We start from the raw sequence: 24,097 nt of genomic DNA on the forward strand, positions 1-24,097 counted from the left end.
TCACTTCACTCTGAGTCCAGTGATGCTCTCTTGCAGCAGCTGCTGTTTGCCTCATTTATAACTTCACTTCACTCTGAGTCCAGTGATGCTCTCTTGTAGCTGCTGCTGCTCGTCTCATTCATAACTTCACTTTCCTCTCAGTCCAGTGATTCTCTTGCTGCTGTTGCTGCACGCCTCATTCATAACTTCACTCTTCTCTCAGTCCAGTGATTCTCTCTTGCTGCTGCTGCTGCACACCTCATTGATAACTTCACTTTCCTCAGTCCAGTAATTCTCTCTTGCAGCTGCTGCAGCATGCCTCATTCATAACTTCACTTCACTCTGAGTCCAGTGATTCTCTCTTGCAGCTGCTGCTGCTCGCCTCATTCATAACTTCACTTTACTCTCAGTCCAGTGATTCTCTCTTGCAGCTGCTGCAGCATGCCTCATTCATAACTTCACTTCACTCTGAGTCCAGTGATTCTCTCTTGCAGCTGCTGCTGCTCGCCTCATTCATAACTTCACTTCCCTTTCAGTCCAGTGATTCTCTCTCTTGCTGCTGCTGCACTCCTTATTCATAACTTCACTTCACTTCACCCTCAGTCCAGTGATTCTCTCTTGCAGCTGCTGCTGCACGCCTCATTCATAACTTCACTTCCCTTTCAGTCCAGTGAGGCTCTCTTGCAGCTGCTGCTGCACACCTCATTTATAACTTCACTTCCCTCTCAGCCCAGTGATGCTCTCTTGCAGCGGCTGCTGCTCGCCTCGTTTATAACTTCACTTCACTCTGAGTCCAGTGATTCTCTCTTGCAGCTGCTGCAGCACGCCTCATTCATAACTTCACTTCCCTTTCAGTCCAGTGAGGCTCTCTTGCAGCTGCTGCTGCTGCACACCTGTTCTGCTTGATTTTCCCGGTCTTCTTGTATTAACAGGTGATTGAATGTGACTTCAGTCTCTTACCATTCAAGCCTAAGGGTTAGAGTAGTGTATGGAGCCTATTTAATAGGCACTTCGACGTGATTCTGTGCTCTTCCCCATAGATCAGGGCTTGCACATATAGCCTAGGGGATAGATTCGTTAGTATTAGGGATAACCTGTCCTGTAGTGAGGGTATTTCATGGAGCCGTGCTGAATGCAGGCCTGGTAGGCCTCAAACGGGAGAGACTCCATCTTTCTTTCTGCTCCGGCAGCTTGGGACGCTTCTAGGTCAAATGTGATGTTTTAGTTATGAGGTGTTATTCGCTTGGAGAGAACCGGTTCAGGCCGGCCCTTATCGAAGGATTGTATTTTTCTTCATGCCGAAGACACTACATCAGGCCGGCCGGCTGGGAACGTGTCCTTGGTACGGGGAGGTACAAGAATTTGGTGGGCGGCAGGTTACGGGCCGGAATTTTCCATGAGGAAATGCACCTCTATATTAGTGAAAGTCTGAGGCAGTTACAGGTTCAGTCCGTAGGCGGCATCTAGCCGTTAGCAGTAAAGCTACTACTTATTCCAGGGAAGACAGACGCCATCTTGAAGGCGGAGAAGAACTGAGAGACAGATGCTTTCCTAACAGAATAACCAGAGAGGAGAGAGTAGCCGATAAGGAAGAGGTCCCAGTGACTCGGAGAAGGGTGATTCCAGGCGAGCCGAGGCATAGACGAGAAGGGAACCTAGATGACCACTGAGTGCAGGCTACATACTACTAAGGTGATGTCGACCCTTTCTTATTAGAGTGTACAACTTAATCTTTCACTTTTCTTTGCAGGTTATGTGTTATATCGTAATGTTATGTGATTGTATGTGCAATGAGTAATAAAGTATCCAGTTTGTAGTGAACCAACATGTGCTGTGTGTTCTTGTATAAGAGGGTAGCCTATTCTTCTAGGCAGCTGCGGCTACATGAACAGATGTTAACCCTGATCAGGTAAGTGGTAACTGAATAAGGGAAAGAGGAGCCCCTCAAACCTGAGAACAGGCTATGCTCGAACTGGCAATCCTTGTGTGATCTGATGAATAGTGAGACTGATTCCCTTTTTGTATGTTATGGTGATCATAGGATGAACTGTCGTATGAGGCTGCCGTCTAGGTAGAGAGGTCTGGATTCGTAGGGGATCGCGAGGCCGCCAATTGTGCTGAGACTGCCGTCTGGGTAGAGAGGTCTGGGTTCGTATGGGACCGCGAGGCCGCCACTTGTGATACTGTCGTATGGGCAGAGAGGTCTGGATTCGTAGGGGATCGCGAGGCCGCCGATTGTGCTGATACTGTCGTATGGGCAGAGAGGTCTGGGTTCGTATGGGACCGCGAGGCCGCCACTTGTGATACTGTCGTATGGGCAGAGAGGTCTGGGTTCGTATGGGACCGCGAGGCCGCCACTTGTGATACTGTCGTATGGGCAGAGAGGTCTGGGTTCGTATGGGACCGCAAGGCCGCCACTTGTGATACTGTCGTATGGGCAGAGAGGTCTGGGTTCGTATGGGACCGCGAGGCCGCCACTTATGAGATCTTGGTATGCATAGTAGGAATCCCCTGTCCTTAGGTGATAGATATATGTGGTTGTAGGATTGTAAATAGGTTCTAGGGAGGGGGTAACGCTCTGAGTGGGTTAGTGAGGCTCTGATGAGCGGGTTCTATCTGATCCGACAACCCAAGCAGAACAACACCTCATTTATAACTTCACTTCCCTCTCAGCCCAGTGATGCTCTCTTGCAGCTGCTGCTGCTCGCCTCATTCATAACTTCACTTTCCTCTCAGTCCAGTGATTCTCTCTTGCAGCTGCTGCAGCACGCCTCATTCATAACTTCACTTCACTCTGAGTCCAGTGATTCTCTCTTGCAGCTGCTGCTGCTCGCCTCATTCATAACTTCACTTCCCTTTCAGTCCAGTGATTCTCTCTCTTGCTGCTGCTGCACGCCTTATTCATAACTTCACTTCACTTCACCCTCAGTCCAGTGATTCTCTCTTGCAGCTGCTGCAGCACGCCCCATTCATAATTTCACTTCACTCTGAGTCCAGTGATTCTCTCTTGCAGCTGCTGCTGCTCACCTCATTCATAACTTCACTTCCCTCTCAGTCCAGTGATGCTCTCTTGCAGCTGCTGCTGCACGCCCCATTCATAAATTCACTTTCCTCTCAGTCCAGTGATTCTCTCTTGCAGCTGCTGCTGCTCGCCTCATTCATAACTTCACTTCCCTCTCAGTCCAGTGGTGCTCTCTTGCAGCTGCTGCTGCTCGCCTCATTCATAACTTCACTTCAGTCTCAGTCCAGTGATGCTCTCTTGCAGCTGGTGCTGCTCGCCTCGTTCATAACTTCACTTCAGTCTCGGTCCAGTGATTCTCTCTTGCAGCTGCTGCTGCTGCTCGCCTCGTTCATAACTTCTCTTCACTTCACTCTCAGTCCAGTAATGCTCTCTTGCAGCTGGTGCTGCTCGCCTCGTTTATAACTTCACTTCAGTCTCGGTCCAGTGATGCTCTCTTGCAGCTGCTGCTCGCCTCATTCATAACTTCACTTCCCTCCCAGTCCAGTGATTCTCTCTTGCAGCTGCTGCTGCACGCCTCATTCAGAACTTCACTTTCCTCTCAGTCCAGTGATTCTCTCTTGCAGCTGCTACTGTACGCCTCATTCATAACTTCACTTCCCTTTCAGTCCAGTGATTCTCTCTTGCTGCTGCACGCCTCATTCATAACTTCACTTCACTTCCCTCTCAGTCCAGTGATTCTCTCTTGCAGCTGCTGCTGCACGCCTCATTCATAACTTCACTTTCCTCTCAGTCCAGTGATTCTCTCTTGCTGCTGCTGCTTAACGCCTCATTCATAACTTCACTTTCCTCTCAGTCCAGTGATTCTCTCTTGCTGCTGCTGCTTAACGCCTCATTCATAACTTCACTTTCCTCTCAGTCCAGTGATTCTCTCTTGCAGCTGCTGCTGCACGCCTCATTCATAACTTCACTTCCCTTTCAGTCCAGTGATTCTCTCTTGCTGCTGCTGCACGCCTCATTCATAACTTCACTTCACTTCCCTCTCAGTCCAGTGATTCTCTCTTGCAGCTGCTGCTGCTCGCCTCATTCATACCTTCACTTCACTTCCCTCTCAGTCCAGTGATTCTCTCTTGCAGCTGTTGCTGCACGCCTCATTCATAACTTCACTTCACTTCCCTCTCAGTCCAGTGATTCTCTCATGCAGCTGCTGCAGCACGCCTCGTTTATAACTTCACTTCACTTCCCTCTCAGTCCAGTGATTCTCTCTTGCTGCTGCTGCAGCACGCCTCGTTTATAACTTAACTTCACTCCCAGGCAGTGACCTCTGGCTCCAGATTGGTGTGAGCTCTGGTTGCAGATTGGTGGGAGCTCTGGCTGCAGGCTGGTGTGGTCCCTGGCTTCAGGCTGGGGTGGGCTCTGGCTGCAGGTTGGTGTGAGCTCTGGAAGCAGGTTGGTGTGAGCTCTGGAAGCAGGTTGGTGTGAGCTCTGGCTGCAGGTTGGTGTGGGCACTGGCTGCAGGCTGGTGTGGGCACTGGCTGCAGGCTGGTGAGGGCACTGGCTGCAGGTTGGCGCGGGCTCTGTCAGCAGGCTGGTGTAGGCTCTGGCTGCAGGCTGGCTGCAGGCTGGTTTGGGCTCTGTGAGCAGGCTGGAGGTGCCTCTGGCTACAGGCTGCTGTGGTCCCTGGCTGCAGGCTGGTGTGGGCTCTGGCTGCAGGTTGGTGGGAGCTCTGGCAGCAGGTTGGTGGGAGCTCTGGCTGCAGGTTGGTGTGAGCTCTGGCTGCAGGCTGGTGTAACCTCTGGCTGCAGGCTGGTGTGGCCTCTGGGTGCAGTTTGGTGTGGCTCTGGCTGCGGCTGGTGTGGTCTCCGGCTGCAGGTCGGTGTGGGCTCTGCTTGCAGGCTGGTGTTGTCTCTGGCTGCAGGCTGGTGTTGTCTCTGGCTACAGGCTGGTGTGGTCCCTGGCTGCAGGCTGGTGTGGTCCCTGGCTTCAGGCTGGTGTGGTCACTGGCTGCAGGCTGACGTGGTCCCTGCCTGCAGACCGGTGTGGACTCTGGCTGTAGGCTGGTGTGGGCTCTGGCTGCAGGTTGGTGTGGGCTCTGGCAGCAGGTTGGTGTGGCTTCTGGCTGCAGGTTGGTGCGAGCTCTGGCTGCAGGCTGGTTTGGGCTCTGGCTGCAGGTCGTTGTGGGCTCTGCTTGCAGGCTGGTGTTGTCTCTGGCTGCAGGCTGGTGTTGTCTCTGGCTACAGGCTGGTGTGGTCCCTGGCTGCAGGCTGGTGTGGTCCCTGCCTTCAGACTGGTGTGGACTCTGGCTGCAGGCTGGTGTGGGCTCTGGCTGCAGGCTGGTGTGGGCTCTGGCTGCAGGTTGGTGGGAGCTCTGGCAGCAGGTTGGTGCGAGCTCTGGCTGTAGGTTGGTGCGAGCTCTAGCTGCAGGCTGGCGTGGGCTCTGGCTGCAGGTTGGTGTGGGCTCTGGCTGCAGGTTGGTGCGAGCTCTAGCTGCAGGCTGGTGTGGGCTCTGGCTGCAGGTCGGTGTGGCCTCTGGCTGCAGGTCGGTGTGGGCTCTGCTTGCAGGCTGGTGTTGTCTCTGGCTGCAGGCTGGTGTTGTCTCTGGCTACAGGCTGGTGTGATCCCTGGCTGCAGGCTGGTGTGGTCCCTGGCTTCAGACTGGTGTGGTCCCTGGCTGCAGGCTGGCGTGGTCCCTGCCTGCAGACTGGTGTGGGCTCTGGCTGCAGGTTGGTGTGGGCTCTGGCAGCAGGTTGGTGTGGGCTCTGGCTGCAGGTTGGTGTGGGCTCTGGCTGCAGGTTGGTGCGAGCTCTAGCTGCAGGCTGGTGTGGGCTCTGGCTGCAGGTCGGTGTGGCCTCTGGCTGCAGGTCGGTGTGGGCTCTGCTTGCAGGCTGGTGTTGTCTCTGGCTGCAGGCTGGTGTTGTCTCTGGCTACAGGCTGGTGTGATCCCTGGCTGCAGGCTGGTGTGGTCCCTGGCTTCAGACTGGTGTGGTCCCTGGCTGCAGGCTGGCGTGGTCCCTGCCTGCAGACTGGTGTGGGCTCTGGCTGCAGGTTGGTGTGGGCTCTGGCAGCAGGTTGGTGTGGGCTCTGGCTGCAGGTTGGTGTGGGCTCTGGCAGCAGGTTGGTGCGGTCTCTGGTTGCAGGCTGGTGTGGGCTCTGGCTGCAGGTCGGTGTGGCCTCTGGCTGCAGGTCGGTGTGGGCTCTGCTTGCAGGCTGGTGTTGTCTCTGGCTGCAGGCTGGTGTTGTCTCTAGCTACAGGCTGGTGTGATCCCTGGCTGCAGGCTGGTGTGGTCCCTGGCTTCAGACTGGTGTGGTCCCTGGCTGCAGGCTGGCGTGGTCCCTGCCTGCAGACTGGTGTGGGCTCTGGCTGCAGGTTGGTGTGGGCTCTGGCAGCAGGTTGGTGTGGGCTCTGGCTGCAGGTTGGTGTGGGCTCTGGCAGCAGGTTGGTGTGGGCTCTGGCTGCAGGTTGGTGTGGGCTCTGGCAGCAGGTTGGTGCGGTCTCTGGTTGCAGGCTGGTGTGGGCTCTGGCTGCAGGTCGGTGTGGCCTCTGGCTGCAGGTCGGTGTGGGCTCTGCTTGCAGGCTGGTGTTGTCTCTGGCTGCAGGCTGGTGTTGTCTCTGGCTACAGGCTGGTGTGATCCCTGGCTGCAGGCTGGTGTGGTCCCTGGCTTCAGACTGGTGTGGTCCCTGGCTGCAGGCTGGCGTGGTCCCTGCCTGCAGACTGGTGTGGGCTCTGGCTGCAGGTTGGTGTGGGCTCTGGCAGCAGGTTGGTGTGGGCTCTGGCTGCAGGTTGGTGTGGGCTCTGGCAGCAGGTTGGTGTGGGCTCTGGCTGCAGGTTGGTGTGGGCTCTGGCAGCAGGTTGGTGCGGTCTCTGGTTGCAGGCTGGTGTGGGCTCTGGCTGCAGGTCGGTGTGGCCTCTGGCTGCAGGTCGGTGTGGGCTCTGCTTGCAGGCTGGTGTTGTCTCTGGCTGCAGGCTGGTGTTGTCTCTGGCTACAGGCTGGTGTGATCCCTGGCTGCAGGCTGGTGTGGTCCCTGGCTTCAGACTGGTGTGGTCCCTGGCTGCAGGCTGGCGTGGTCCCTGCCTGCAGACTGGTGTGGGCTCTGGCTGCAGGTTGGTGTGGGCTCTGGCAGCAGGTTGGTGTGGGCTCTGGCTGCAGGTTGGTGTGGGCTCTGGCAGCAGGTTGGTGTGGGCTCTGGCTGCAGGTTGGTGTGGGCTCTGGCAGCAGGTTGGTGCGGTCTCTGGTTGCAGGCTGGTGCGGCTTCTGGCTGCAGGCTGGTGTTGCCTCTGGGTGCAGTTTGGTGTGGCTCTGGCTGCGGCTGGTGTGGTCTCTGGCTGCTGGTGGTGTGGCCTCTTGCTGCAGGCTGGTGTTGTCTCTGGCTACAGGCTGGTGTGGTCCCTGCCTGCAGACTGGTGTGGGCTCTGGCTGCGGCTGGTGTGGCCTCTGGCTGCAGGGTGGTGTGGCCTCTGGCTGCAGGTTGGTGCCAGCTCTAAAAGCAGGGTGGTGCAGTATCTGGCTGCAGGGTGGTGTGGCCTCCGGCTGCAAGTTGGTGTCACCTCTGGCAGCAGGTTGGTGCCAGCTCTGATAGCAGCGTGGTGCGGGGTCTGGCTGCCGGTTGGTGTAGCCTCTGGCAGCAGGTTGGTGCGGTCTCTGGTTGCAGGCTGGTGTGGCCTCTGGGTGCAGTTTGGTGTGGCTCTGGCTGCGGCTGGTGTGAGCTCCGGCTGCAGGCTGGTGTGGTCTCTGGCTGCAGGCTGGTGTGAGCTCCGGCTGCAGGTTGGTGGGAGCTCTAGCTGCAGGTTGGTGTAGCCTCTGGCTGCAGGTTGGTGTAGGCTCTGGCTGCAGGTTGGTGCCAGCTCTAAAAGCAGGGTGGTGCGGGGTCTGGCTGCCGGTGGTGTGGCCTCTTGCTGCAGGCTGGTGTGAGCTCTGGCTGCGGCTGGTGTGAGCTCCGGCTGCAGGCTGGTGTGGTCTCTGGCTGCAGGCTGGTGTTGTCTCTGGCTGCGGCTGGTGTGAGCTCCGGCTGCAGGCTGGTGTGGTCTCTGGCTGCAGGCTGGTGTGAGCTCCGGCTGCAGGCTGGTATGGGCGCTGGCAGCAGGCTGGTGTGGCCTCTGGCTGCAGGTTGGTGCCAGCTTTGATAGGATGGTGGCTTCTGCCTGCCCCTGCTCTGTCTCTGCCCCCAGGGCCTGGTTATAAAGGGGTCGTTTTGGCGGTAAAGGCCTCGTGCAGAGTTAACAAGTCCCCCTGAAGCATGAATCGCTGCCCCATCTGTTCTGTCGCAGTCCCCGGTCCCCAGACACCGACTACGGAAGATTTCAATCATTTCATGGCCTCTGAGAGGTGGTGAGAGCCGCGGATCCGGAGGCGTTAAGAGCCGCAGATCCAAGGAGGAACCGTGGATCCAAGCTGACGAGGTGGGGGGGAGAGCCGCGGATGAGGATCCCAGCTGAGAAGAAGGTGGAGGCGAGAGCTGTGGAACCCAGCTGAGGAGGAGGTGAGAGCCCAAGAGCCACTGATCCTAGCTGAGGAGGAGGAGGAGGTGGTGTGAGTCTGAGAGCCGCTGGTCCCAGGTGAGGAGGAGGTGGTGAGAGCTGCGGATCCAAGCTGAGGAGGAGGAGGAGGTGGTGTGAGCCTGAGAGCCGCTGATCCAAGCAGAGGAGGAGAGCCACAGATCTGAGCTGAGGAGGAGGAGGTGGTGAGAGCCTGAGAACCATGGGTCCCAGGTGAGGAGATGGTGAGAGAGTGAGAGCCGCGGATCCCAGTTGAGGACGAAGTAGTGGGAGCTTGAGAGCCACGGATCCCAGCTTAGGAGGAGGACGAGGTGTTGAGAGCCGCTGATCCTTGCTGAGGAGGAAGTAATGAGAGTCTGAGAGCCACGGATCCCAGCTTAGGAGGAGGTGGTGAGAGCCTGAGTGCCGCAGATCCCAGCTGAGGAGGAGGAGGAGGTGGTGAGTGTAGGAGAGTACACTAGATGTCCCCGGAGTTCTTTTTCGCAGATAATGATGGCTGCAGTACCACTGACCATTACTAGACATCCCCGGAGTTCTTTCAAGCAGAGAATCATGGCTGCAGTACACTGACCACTATCAGACGTCCACTGAGCTCTTTTATGTAGAAAATCATGGATGCAGTACCACTGACCATTACTAGACGTCCCCGAAGTTCTTTTAAGCAGAGAATCATGGCTGCAGTACCACTGACCACTGCTAAACGTCCCCAGAGTTCTTTTAAGCAGAGAATCATGGCTGCAGTACCACTGACCACTGCTAAACGTCCCCGGAGTTCTTTTATGAAGAGAATCATGGCTGCAGTATCACTGACCAACACTAGATGTCCCCGGAGTTCCTTTTCGCAGATAATGATGGCTGCAGAACCACTGACCATTACTAGACATCCCCGGAGTTCTTTCAAGCAGAGAATCATGGCTGCAGTACCACTGACCACTGCTAAATGTTCCCGGAGTTATTTTACATAGAGAATCATGGCTGCAGTAACACTGACCTCTAGTACACATCCCGGAGTTCTTTTACGCAAAAATCATGGCTGCAGTACCACTGACCATTACTAGACGTCCCCGGAGTTCTTTTACACAGACAATAATGGCTGCAATACCACTGACCACTACTGTACATCCTCGGAGTTCTTTTAAGCTGAGAATCATATCTGCAGTACTACTGACCACTGCTAAATGTCCCCTGAGTTGTTTTATGCAGAGAATCATGGCTGCAGTGCCACTGACCACCACTAGATGTACTTGGAGTTCTTTTACCCAGAGAATCATGGCTGCAGTATCACTGACCACCACGAGATATCCCCAGAGTTCTTTTACATAGAGAATCATGGCTGCAGTACACTGACCACTACCGGACGTCCACCGAGTTCTTTTATGCAGAGAATCATGGCTGCAGTACCACTGACCACTACTAGACGTCCCAAGAGTTCTTTTAAGCAGAGAATCATGGCTGCAGTACCACTGACCACTGCTAAACGTCCCCGGAGTTCTTTTATGCAGAGAATCATGGCTGCAGTACCGCTGACCACCACTAGATGGCTCCAGAGTTCTTTTATGCAGAGAATCATGGCTGCAGTACCACTGACCACCACTAGATGTCTCCAGAGTTCTTTTATGCAGAGAATAATGGCTGCAGTACCACTGACCACCACTAGATGTCTACAGAGTTTTTTTATGCAGAGAATCATGGCTGCAGTACACTGACCACTACTAGACGTCCACGGAGTTCTTTTATGCAGAGAATCATGGCTGCAGTACCACTGACCACTGCTAAACGTCCCCAGAGTTCTTTCATGCAGAGAATCATGGCTGCAGTATCACTGACCAACACTAGATGACCCCGGAGTTGTTTTATGCAAAAATCATGGCTGCAGTACCACTGACCATTACTAGACATCCCCGGAATTCTTTTAAGCAGAGAATCATGGCTGCAGTACCACTGACCCCTACAAGATGTCCCTGGAGTTCTTTTGAGCACAGACTCATGGCTGCAGTACCATTGACCACTGCTAAACGTCCCCGGAGTTCCTTTTCGCACATAATCATGGCTGCAGTACCACTGACCATTACTAGACATCCCCGGAGTTCTTTTAAGAAGAGAATCATGGCTGCAGTACCACTGACCACTTCTAAATGTTCCCGGAGTTATTTTACATAGAGAATCATGGCTGCAGTAACACTGACCTCTAGTACACACCCCGGAGTTCTTTTACGCAAAAATCATGGCTGCAGTACCACTGACCATTACTAGACGTCCCCGGAGTTCTTTTGCACACACAATCATGGCTGCAGTACCACTGACCATTACTAGATGTCCTCGGAGTTCTTTTACACATAGACTCGTGGCTACAGTACCACTGACCTCTACCAGATGTCCCTGGAGTTATTTTGTACCGAGAATCATGGCTTCAGTACGACTGACCACTACTAGATGTCCCCAGAGTTCTTTTTTATGCAAAGAATCATGGCTGCAATACCACTGACCACTACTAGACGTCCTGGAGTTCTTTACGCAGGGAATAATGGCTGCAGTACCACTGAACCTTACTAGACGTCACAGAGTTCTTTTGTGCAGAGAATCATGGCTGCATACCACTGACCACTACTAGATGGCCCCAGAGTTCTTTTACGCAGAGAATCATGGCTGCAGTACCACTGACCATTACTAGATGTCCCCTGAGTTCTTTTAAGCAGAGAATAATGGCTGCTGTTTCACTGACCACTGCTAAACGTGCCCGGAGTTCTTTTATGCAGACAATCATGGCTGCAGTATCACTGACCAACACTAGATGTCCCCAGAGTTCTTTTATGCAGAGAATTATGGCTGCAGTACCACTGACCATTACTAGACGTCCCCGGAGTTCTTTTGTGCAGAGAATCATGGCTGCATACCACTGACCACTACTAGATGTCCCCAGAGTTCATTTACGCAGAGAATCATGGCTGCAGTACCACTGACCACTACAAGACGTCCTGGAGTTCTTTTACGCAAAAATCATGGCTGCAGTACCACTGACCATTACTACATGTTCCTGGAGTTCTTTTACACAGAGAATCATGATGCAGTACCACTGACCACTACCAGATGTCCCCGGAGTTCTTTTATGCAGAGAATCATGCCTGCAGTACCACTGACCACTACTAGATGTCCCCAGAGTTCTTTTACAGAGAGAATCAAGGTTGCAATACCACTGAACACTACTAGACGTCCCGGAGTTTTTTTATGCAGAGAATCATGATGCAGTACCACTGACCACTACCAGATGTCCCCGGAGTTCTTTTATGCAGAGAATCATGGCTGCAATACCACTGGCCACCACTAGATGACAACAGAATTTCAAAGAAGAACTGTTTGAAGTCAAAGGCGCACTGTCCACAAGCCCAATAAGGTGCAAATTACTTTTGTACAAAGTTTCAAAAAGTGAGTAAAGCAATAGTGAGCAATGCTCCGTGGTTACTGATTTCTAGAGAACAATGACTCAAAACATTCGGTCAGATAATGTTAGAAAAGTTGATAAACATAGCACAGCTCACAATAAAGCAATACGAAACAAATAAGAGTAATCATCAAAATTGCTCCAAAGGAAAAAATATCTCAGTACAACAACTGAGGTCTTCTTTATTTTCTTATTCTGTGTATTTTCAATGAAAGAAATATTTTCAAATCAGCATCATGGTGTCCCGATGCATTTCGGTATAACAACCTTCGTCAGGGGAATGCTGTAAAAATATATATACACAGTGTATAGAACATATAACAATCTTAATGAACAAATAGTTAACAAATGTTATTTGGATCTTGAAGAGTGAAAATCCACAAAAATGATATTAGGCTCAGACTCCGGTTATCTTTACCAGAAACCTTGTGTTAAGTACATTAATAAATCACAAAAGGAAACCATTAAAAATCATGCAGAAGGCATTTATGAAGTCCAATAGGATTCTGTAAGTACCCCGTGAAATACACTGTGTAACAGAGTGTACTGAAAAAGGACCAGTTGTGAGATTCAACTCCGTGAATACTGAAAGTATCTAAATCAAATCACCCAAACCTCTGAAGTGTCAAACCAACGTGTACATGTGAGTCTCCTGAGCCATAGCGCAAGCGAACTCACCTCCATGACTGCCAAAACAACTACTGTGAAAATGCTGCAAGCGTGTATTACGAAATATCAATTCTGAACAGGATGAAAAAAGCAAACAAAACACTTGGGTGTAACTAATCAATTCATGGAGTTCAAAAAATGAATCCAAACAATTCCGAACCGCTCGAGTATGTAACTTACTCACAACATGAAGGCATAAGGCATGCGCGTGGGTCACAATTTTCACGTGGAGTTGTATAATCCTCAATCTCATAGGTATCTCTGTGAACAATAACTGAAATTAATAAGGAACCCTAAATCACTGGACACCTGAAACTCAACAAGCTGAAATAACGGGTACACCCAACTCCAATTCTATTACCTGCGGTGCACCAGTCATGTTCCGTCAATAATGCCAGGTCGCTGCCGTTTCCTTGAATTGAACGTCTGCGTGTGTGTGAGCGTAAACGCGCCCTAAATATAAAGGAAGGACTACCCAAGTCAAATACATATTCACTGAAAATAAACAAAGGACTACCTGGTTTAATTATGAAGTAGAGATAAGACTAATGCAGCTAATAGAGTTCAACGAATGACACTGAAAGCGTCAGGCAATTGAAATGCGTGTGAACCTAATATACTTATTAAAGTGCATGTGGAACAATAGTAACTATGTCAATGCAGGTTTATACACAAAAAAAACGAACACAAAAATTAGTGCAACGAGTACTGACAAGACAAACCAGTATCCCATATCTGTAAACCCAAACCAATGTGGCCAAAAACCACTATTAGAGATGATGTTGCTGTTCTGCATGTTTTTTAAAAAACAAACACAGTTAGTAAAAATACTGTACAAGTAATAGATGATAAATTCAAAATTCAGCATGAACAAATCAATAATGCAAACAAACTGAGCAAAGTATATTTACAAGAAGTGTATAAATTCAATTTTGTCATTCAATCCACAAGGACTCAAGGTTTTAAGGAATCTTATCCAAAAAAAGTTTCGCTTTGTGACAGATACCTATTAGGATCAACATGTGGCAGTACCGATACCTGCTCTAATATGGTGAAACGTAGTTGTGGTATAGTGTGTTTGTGTGCAGACCAGTGTACTGCGAGGCAAGATTTCAAATTGGCAGGGCGAATTGAACTTTTGTGCTCGGTCACTCATATTTTAATCTTCCTGGTGGTCCTCCCAACATAAACTAGTCCACAAGGACATTTGATGGCATATCACAATGGAAGTATTACAGTCAGATGTGTGTTTGAGCTGAATGGGTTTCCCCGTGTGTGGGTGCGTGAATTTATCCCCGACCATCACATTGCCGCAATGGCCACAATTATGACATTTCCTCATGCCCAGTGGGGTAGTGTTGCTAATCTGTTGAGTTTTTTTCCCCAAAATTTCTTTGATATTCTTTGATCTGGAGAATGCAAAAATAGGTGTGCCGAAAAAGACACCTTTGAAATCGTATTCTTGTTCAATAATCTCCCAACGTTTGAGAATGCACCGTTTAATTGCCGTGGCGGCTGTAGAGTATTTTAAGACAAAAACCTCTCTTTTAGATACAGGTTTCATAGATTTTTTCAAAAGTTCTGATCTGTCAATACTGTAAGCTTTTTGTTTGGCCAAATCTAAAACTTGAGTGGGATAACCTCTGTCCGAGTATTGTTGTGACAGTATTTCAATATCTGACTTCCCTTGGGTGTCATCCGAACTGATTGTTGCTTTGGCAGTCATGGAGGTGAGTTCGCTTGCGCTATGGCTCAGGAGACTCACATGTACACGTTGGTTTGACACTTCAGATGTTTGGGTGATTTGATTTAGATACTTTCAGTATTCACGGAGTTGAATCTCACAACTGGTCCTTTTTCAGTACACTCTCTTACACAGTGCATTTCACGGGGTACTTACAGAATCCTATTGGACTTCATGAATGCTTTCTGCATGATTTTTAATGGTTTCTTTTTGTGATTTATTAATGTACTTAACACAAGGTTTCTGGTAAAGATAACCGGAGTCTGAGCCTAATATCATCTTTGTGGATTTTCACTCTTCAATATCCAAATAACATTTGTTAACTATTCGTATTGCTTACTTAGTTTATTTTGAGCTGTGCTATGTTTATCAACTTTTCTAACATTATCTGACCGAATGTTTTGAGTCAATGTTCTCTAGAAATCAGTAACCACGGAGCATCGCTCACTATTGCTTTACTCACTTTTTTGAAACTTTGTACAAAAGTAATTTGCACCTTATTGAGCTTGTGGACAGTGCGCCTTTGACTTCAAACAGTTCTTGTTTGAAATACTGTTGCATTTATTTGAGCCTGATGGGGGTTAATCAGGTTTTACAAGGGCAGCACCTTTCTTAAAATACTTATACTTTTTGATAAATATTGATTATAATTGCTAAAATAATTTCGGAGTGCAGGTTATCACACACTAGCTTGTCATTTACACCACTAGATGACCTCATAGTTATTATAAGCAGAGAATCATAGTTGCAGTACCATTGACCACCACTAGATGTCCCCGGAGTTCTTTCATACAGAGAATCATGGCTGCAGTACCACTGACCACTACTAGGCGTCACAGAGTTCTTTTATGAAAATCACATGGCTGCAGTACCACTGACCATTACTAGATGTCCCCAGAGTTCTTTTATGCAGATAATCATGGCTGCAGTACCACTGACCACCACTAGATGTCCCCGGTATTTTTTTACATTCAGAATCATGGTTGCAGTACAACTGACGACTACTAGATGTCCCCGGAGTTCTTTTACTCAGAGAATCATGGCTGCAGTTCCACTGACCACCACTAGATGTAATTGGAGTTCTTTTACCCAGAGAATCATGGCTGCAGGACCACTGACCACCACTTGATGTTTTCGGAGTTCTTTTACGCAGAGAATCATGGCTGCAGTACACTGACCACTACCAGACTTCCAATGAGTTCCTTTATGCAGAGAATCATGGCTGCAGTACCACTGACCATTACTAGACATCACCAGAGTTCTTTTAAGCAGAGAATCATGGCTGCAGTACCACCGACCACTGCTAAACATCTCCGGAGTTCTTTTATGCAGAGAATATTGGCTGCAGTATCACTGACCAATACTAGATGTCGACGGAGTTCTTTTTTGCAGATAATCATGGCTGCGGTACCACTGACCATTACTAGACGTCCCCGGAGTTCTTTTAAGCAGAGAATCATGGCTGCAGTACCACCGACCACTGCTAAACGTTCCCGAAGTTCTTTTACATAGAGAATCATGGCTGCAGTAACACTGACCACTAGTAGACGTCCCAGAGTTCTTTTATGCAAAAATCATGGCTGCAGTGCCACTGACCATTACTAGATGTCCCATGAGTTCCTTTACGCAGACAATCATGGCTGCAGTACCACTGACCATTACTAGATGTCCTCAGAGTTATTTTACACAGAGAATCATGGCTACAGTACCACTAACCACTACCAGATGTCCCTGGAGTTCTTTTGTGCAGAGGAACATGGCTGCAGTACCACTGACTACTAATAGATGTCCCCAGAGTTCTTTTATGCAGAGAATCATGGCTGCAACACCACTGACCACTACTAGACGTCCCCGAGTTCCTTTACGCAGAGGATCATGGCTGCAATACCACTAACCACTACTGTACATCCTCTGAGTTCTTTTATGCGGGGAATCATGGCTGCAGTACCACTGACCATCACTAGACGTCCCCAGAGTTCTTTTAAGCTGAGAATCATATCTGCAGTACTACTGACCACTGCTAAATGTGCCCAGAGTTCTTTTATGCAGAGAATCATGACTGCAGTACTACTGACCACCACTAGATGTACTTGGAGTTCTTTTACCCAGAGAATCATGGCTGCAGTACCACTGACCACCACAAGATGTCCCCAGAGTTCTTTTACATAGAGAATCATGGCTGCAGTACACTGACCACTACCAGACGTCCACTGAGTTCATTTATGCAGAGAATCATGGCTGCAGTACCACTGACCACTACTAGACGTCTCAGAGTTCTTTTATGAAAAAATCATGGCTGCAATACCACTAACCACTACTGTACATCCTCGGAGTTCTTTTATGCGGAGAATCATGGCTGCAGTACCACTGACCATTACTAGACGTCCCCAGAGTTCTTTTAAGCTGAGAATCATATCTGCAGTACTACTGACCACTGCTAAATGTGCCCAGAGTTCTTTTATGCAGAGAATCATGGCTGCAGTACCACTGACCACCACTAGATGTACTTGGAGTTCTTTTACCCAGAGAATCATGGCTGCAGTACCACTGACCCCCACGAGATGTCCCCAGAGTTCTTTTACATGGAGAATCATGGCTGCAGTACACTGACCACTACCAGACGTCCACTGAGTTCTTTTATGCAGAGAATCATGGCTGCCGTACCACTGACCATTACTAGACGTCCCCAGAGTTCTTTTAAGCAGAGAATCATGGCTGCAGTACCACTGACCACTGCTAAATGTCCCCGGAGTTCTTTTATGCAGAAAATCATGGCTGCAGTACCACTGACCACCACTAGATGTCTCCAGAGTTCTTTTATGCAGAGAATCATGGCTGCAGTACCACTGACCACCACTAGATGTCTCCAGAGTTCTTTTATGCAGAGAATCATGGCTGCAGTAGCACTGACCACCACTAGATGTCTCCAGAGTTCTTTTATGCAGAGAATCATGGCTGCAGTACGTTGACCACTACTAGACGTCCACGGAGTTCTTTTATGCAGAGAATCATGGCTGCAGTACCACTGACCATTACCAGACGTCCCCGGAGTTCTTTTATGAAGAGAATCATAGCTGCAGTATCACTGACCAACACTAGATGTCCCCGGAGTTCTTTTTCGCAGATAATGATGGCTGCAGTACCACTGACCATTACTAGACATCCCCGGAGTTCTTTCAAGCAGAGAATCATGGCTGCAGTACCACTGACCACTGCTAAATGTTCCCGGAGTTATTTTACATAGAGAATCATAGCTGCAGTATCACTGACCAACACTAGATGTCCCCGGAGTTCTTTTTCGCAGATAATGATGGCTGCAGTACCACTGACCATTACTAGACGTCCACGGAGTTCTTTCAAGCAGAGAATCATGGCTGCAGTATCACTGACCAACACTAGATGACCCCGGAGTTGTTTTATGCAAAAGTCATGGCTGCAGTACCACTGACCATTACTAGACATCCCCGGAATTCTTTTAAGCAGTGAATCATGGCTGTAGTACCACTGAGCAATGCTAAACATTTCCAGAGTTCTTTTGCATAGAGAATCATGGCTGCAGTAACACTGACCCCTACAAGGTGACCCTGGAGTTCTTTTGAGGACAGTCTCATGGCTGCAGTACTACTGACCACTACTAGATGTCCCGGAGTTCTTTTGAGCACAGACTCATGGCTGCAGTACTACTGACCACTACTAGACGTCCCGGAGTTCTTTTGAGCACAGACTCATGGCTGCAGTACTACTGACCACTACTAGACGTCCCGGAGATCTTTTGAGCACAGACTCATGGCTGCAGTACTACTGACCACTACTAGACATCCCGGAGTTCTTTTGAGCACAGACTCATGGCTGCAGTACTACTGACCACTACTAGATGTCCTGGAGTTCTTTTACATAGAGAATCATGGCTGCAGTACCACTGACCACTACTAGACGTCCCGGAGTTCTTTTAAGCACAGAATCATGGCTGCAGTACCACTGACCACCAGTAGATGTCACCGGAGATCTTTTACGCAGAGACTCATGGCTTCAGTACCACTGACTTCTACTAGAAGTCCCCGGAGTTCTTTTACATACAGAATCATGTCTGCAGTACCACTGACCAGTGCTAGATGTCCCTGGAGTTCTTTTGAACACAGAATCATGGCTGCAGTACCACTCACCACCAGTAGCTTTCACCGGAGATCTTGTACGCAGAGAATCATGGCTGCAGTACCACTGACCATTACAAGCCTCCCAAAGACAAAATGCTTCCATGACACTTTGTACTACAAGCTGAAGCCTGCTTAACTATTAACCAACTGCAAACCAGCTACACTTGCTCCTCCTTTTATCTTGCATCCATTCTGAAGGATGCTGTGACATGCTTAAGGCTTCTCATGTAACTAAACCAAAGTGCCTCACGAATTAACACGCCCTCTTCGGCGGCACCCAGCCTAACTCTTCGTTTTCTCTCTTGCAGGGTCGTACCCCAGCCTGGCAGTGCTCACGCTCCTCATCTGGCACTGACCCTAGATATGGTTAGATTGTTAGCTAGCTAGGTGATCATCTTTGTGCAGAAAGCCTTGTGTGTGATGCAGCTGGTTGTGAAGATGACCTGGACTTACAGAAAGACCCAGTGTAGGGTCTTTAGTTTGGGTGTGAGGTGGTTGGATTCATTCAGGCTCTTGAAGCGCCTTTGCGGCTCCATGAAGGATGCTGTTCAGGGGAGCAAGGGTGGTTTCTAGAATACCATAGATCAGGGCTATGCCTCCGTTTGCGTGAGAGGGGGCTGGGGCCATAAGGTTTGAGCTGAAGAATTCTCCTCAGAGAAAAGGGTTGGACCAGTCTGCTTGTGTCTCCTTGGGGATGTGTTCCCACAGTGAGAGGTCAGAGTGAATCCAAGGGATTTGACATGGTCTGTTAGTTTTGGACTGGAGCCTGTCAGTTCAATGGCGAGCCATGGTTCAGTCTGAGACTTTCTAGCTCTGTTGGCAAACAGGAGGAATCGGGGGTCTGATTCACATAGGTAACTTATACGTCTGTGTAAGTGTACGCTTTTTCAGTATTCACAAAACTGCAGTTTAATAGCAAGTTTACTTGTGCTGCGACTCAGCAGTCAGGGAAGAAAACTCCACACATAAAAAGATAGGCCCGACACCCACTCACACAGACCACCCACCAACCACCACCCATGCAACACGCCACACTCGCATGCATTCTCCTCAACATCTGCTTGTTCACCAAACACGCCATGGAGATTTGGGACCCACTGCACGTCCACGCTCTGGACCTCATGGAAACATGGCTAAGCCCAGCCTCTGCCCCAGACATTGGTGCAGCCATCACTGCTGGCTACAAGATTCGAAGCCGGACCGTCAGCACAAGCCAGGAGGTGGAGTCGCCATCACTTTCAAAGACACCATCAGCTGCCCCTCGTACACGGACATCACCAGCAGCATCACAGAACACCTCGGGGCAGATTTACAAGCCCCCTGCGCCACCTTAACGTCACTCTTCGTGACGTACTGGTGGCGCAGGGGGCTTCTCCATATGTATAAGGAGAGGAAAAGCCACCCTGTGTGACTTTTCCTCTCCTTGTAAATACGGCCGCTTCACACGCAGCACTTTGCGCTGAAGGGATGTTCCATGGGTGTTGCTGTGGGTGTTCCCACGCAACACCCATCGAACAAAACACATCTCCAGATTTACAAGAAATCGTCAATCTGGAGATGCTTCTGAATGCTACGCCGCCATAGAGGTGGCGTATGGAGGCACAAGAAGGAGAAATGTTTCCATTTCTCCTCGTTTTTTTCCTCTTTCAATGCGTGCTGCATTCTACAGCACGCATTGAAAGAGGAAAATGCCTGTAGTGATTGTTTTTGTGCAGGACGGTGCCCCTTACTGCACAAAAACAATCTCCCCATGACGCAGGCATCCTTGCACCATGGTGCAAGGGTGCCTGCGCTGGCGCATGGCTGCAGTTTGTACACCAGCGCAGGGGAAAGCACAGAGATGCGACATATACTTGTAAATATGTCTCATGCCTGTGCTTTGGAAGTGCCGCAGCGTGGCGCAGCCAAAATGCTTGCAGTGCCACGCTGGGGTACTTCCTTGTAGATCCGCCTCCTCATGTTCAAGATACGTGTCACAGCCAACTTCTCACTGGGTGGAACCTTTGTATACAGAGCACCAGGAATCCACACCAATTTTTTCAGTGAAAAAACGGTCTTCACCCCTTATAACCAGCACCAGCACCTTCATCCTCCACAGAGATCTTAAATTACGGAGAATACTGCACCGACCCACACTCTACGGCCCTTCTAGAAAACCTCAGAAACCTTGGCCTCACAGAGCACGCTCCGGAACCCACCGGAACCCAACGGCACCACATGCCACCTATTGACCAGGCTTTCTGCTCCAGCAATAACAGTGCAATCAACAAGTCAGCGACTAGGAGCGTCAGTTTCACCATACCCATCCCGCATCACCACAGACCTACCACCACAGATCCCCCTGCCGCAGATGGACAAGCATCACAGAAGAGTACTGGACTTCTGCCCGATCTGCACATCAGCCCAAGCACACAAGCAATGTGCCGAAAGCCATCAAGACCTCAACAGCTTGATCACTGCACGAACCCGCACCGTGTCTTGCTTCAAGCGCAACCCAACGGCGAGAGCCCAACCACAGGCCAGCTGGTACACAGAAGAACTCAGGCTGACAAAATGCCACTGATATCGACATCTTCAAATCTGCCCTAAAACACCACCATCAACCGTGACTGAACACTTAGCGCACAGCTCTTGTAGACAATATTGACACTGGCACAAACAGCAACATGGAAATCTTCACCATCATCAAAGAAGTCACAGTGTCTCCTGTCGCCTCCAGCAACATCACCCCCTCGCAAGACTTTTGCAACAAGCTCCCAGAATTCTTCTGTAAAAAAATCACCTCTATGTACAGAAACATCGACTCTCAACCAAACCCCGTCAGCATTGCAACTCAACTTCTTATCATGGCAGAAGAGGCGCACAATAGCAGTACCTGTACAAGTGCACTTGGGCACGTAACCAGAACCTGTAGAAAAATACAAGAGCAGCACCTGTATATGTGCACAGGTGCAGCACCTGTGGAAGTACACTGGAGCAGCACCTGTACATGTGCGCAGGTACAGCACCTGTGGAAGTACACGGGAGCAGCACCTGTACATGTGCACAGGTGCAGCACCTGTGGAAGTGCACAAGGCTGCACCTGTACATGTGAGCAGGTACAGCACCTGTGAAAGTACACGGGAGCAGCACCTGTACATGTGCGCACGTACAGCACCTGTGGAAGTACACGGGAGCAGCACCAGTATATGTGTGCAGGTACAGCACCTGTGGAAGTACACAGGAGCAGCACCTGTAGATGTGCGCAGGTAGAGCACCTGTGGAAGTACACGAGAGCAGCACCTGTAGATGTGCGCAGGTGGAGCACCTGCAGCGGTACATAGGAGCAGCAACTGTAGATGTGCGCAGGTACAGCCCCTGTGGAAGTACACGGGAGCAGCACCTGTATATGTGCACAGGTACATCACCTGTGGAAGTACATGGGAGCAGCACCTGTATATGTGCGCAGATGCAGCACCTGTGGAAGTGCACAAGAGCTGCACCTGTATAGATGTGCAGGCACAGCACCTGTGGAAGTGCACAGGAGCAGCACCTGTAGATGTGGACAGGTACAGCACCTGTGGAAGTGCATAGGAGCGGTACCTGTCGATGTGGAGTAAAAACACCTGGGGAACCGCACGGGAGCAGCACCTGTAGATGTGGACAGGTACAGCGCCTGCAGAAGTGAATAGGAGCAGCACCTGTACATGTGGACAGGTACAGCTCTTGTGAAAGTACACAAGAGCAGCACCTGTATATGTGCGCAGGTACAGCACCTGTGGAAGTACACGGGAGCAGCACCTGTATATGTGCGCAGGTACAGCACCTGTAGAAGTGGACAAGTACAACACCTGCGGAAGTGCATGGGAGCAGCACCTGCAGATGTGGACAGGTATAGTGCCTGTGAAAGTGCACAGGAGCAGCACCTGTAGATGTGGAGAGGTACAACGATTGCAGAAGTGCGTGGGAGCAGCACCTGTTGACATTGACAGGTACTACGCCTGTGGAAGTGCACGGGAGCAGCACCTGTAGATGTGAGCAGGTGCAGCACCTGTGGAATTGCACAGTAGCAGCACCTGTAGATGTGGAAGGTACAGTGCCTGTTCAAGGGCACAAGAGCAGCACCTGTAGACGTGGGCATGCAGAGCACCTGTGGAAGTGCACAGGAGCAGTATCTGTAGATGTTGACAGGTACAACACCTGTGGAAGTGCACAGGAGCAGCACCTGTAGGTGGGCACAGGTACATCGCCTGTAGAGGTGCACAGAAGCAGAACCTGTAGAAGTGCACAAGAGCAGCATCTTAGAGGTGTACAGGAGCAGTACCTGTAGATGTTGACAGGTACAATGACTGTGAAGGTGCACAGGAGCAGTACTTGTCGAAGTGTATAGGTGCAGCACTGCAGATGGGCACAGATACAGCGCCTGTAGAGGTGCACCGAAGCAGCACCTGCAGATGTGGACAGGTACGTCGCCTGTGGAAGTGCACAGGAGCAGTACTTGTCAAAGTGTATAGGTGCAGCACTGTAGATGGGCACAGGTGCACAGAAGCAGAACCTGTCAAAGTGACCGGGAGCAGTACCTGTAGATGTGTGCAGGTACCGCACCTGTGGAAGTACACAGGAGCAGCACCTGTATATGTGCGCAGGTAGAGCCCCTGTGGAAGTACACGGGAGGAGCACCTGTATATGTGCGCAGGTACAGCACCTGTGGAAGTGCATGGCAGCAGCACCTGTATATGTGTTCAGGTAGGGCGCCTGGTCAAGTGCACAGGTGCAGCGCCTGTAGACGTAGGCAGGCACAGCGCCTGTAAAGGGGCACAGGAGCAGTACATGTAGAAGTACACTGGAGCAACACCTGTAGAGGGTGACAGGAGCAGTACCCGTAGATGTGGACATGTACAGAGCTTGTGAAAGTGCATGGCAGCAGCACCTGTAGATGTGAACAGGTACAGCGCCTGGTCAAGTGCACAGGAGCAGAACCTGTTGACGTAGTCAGGTGCAGCACCTCTATAGGTGCTCAGGAGCAGTACATGTCGAAGTTCACCGGAGCAGCACCTGTAGATGAGAAGAGGTACAGCGTCTGTAGAGGTGCACGGGAGCAGCTGCTGTAGAAGTGCACAGGAGCAGCACCTTTCGATGTGGACAGGTACAGTGCCTGTAAAAGTACACAGGGGCAGCACCTGTAGAGGGTAACAGGAGCAGTACCTTTAGATGTGGGAATGTACAGTACCCGTAGAGGGTAACAGGAGCAGTACCTGTATATGTGGGCAGGTACAGCACTTGTAGAGGTGCACAGGAACAGTACCTGTAGAAGTACACAGAGCAGCACCTGGAGAGGGTCACAGTAGTATTACCTGTAGATGAGCGCAGGTTCATTGCCTGTAGAGATGCACAGGAGCAGCACCTGTAGAAGTACACTGGAACAGCACTTGTAGAACTACACTGGAGCAGCACCTGTAGAAGTACACAGGAGTAGCACCTGTAGATGAGAAGAGGTACAGCGCCTGAAGAGGTGCACGGGTGCGGCTGCTGTGGAAGTGCACAGGAGCAGCACCTGTAAGACTGCGCAGGATCAGCCTTTTGCCGACTGAAATCTCACATTAACCACAATAAAGCTACAATCGCTCGGGGGGGAAGGGGGGGGCAACAGTACCACACGGCTGCAGGGCTCTCGCTTTC

The sequence above is a fragment of the Triturus cristatus genome, chromosome 9, assembly GCF_964204655.1.
Source record: "Triturus cristatus chromosome 9, aTriCri1.1, whole genome shotgun sequence".
NCBI lineage: Eukaryota > Metazoa > Chordata > Amphibia > Caudata > Salamandridae > Triturus > Triturus cristatus.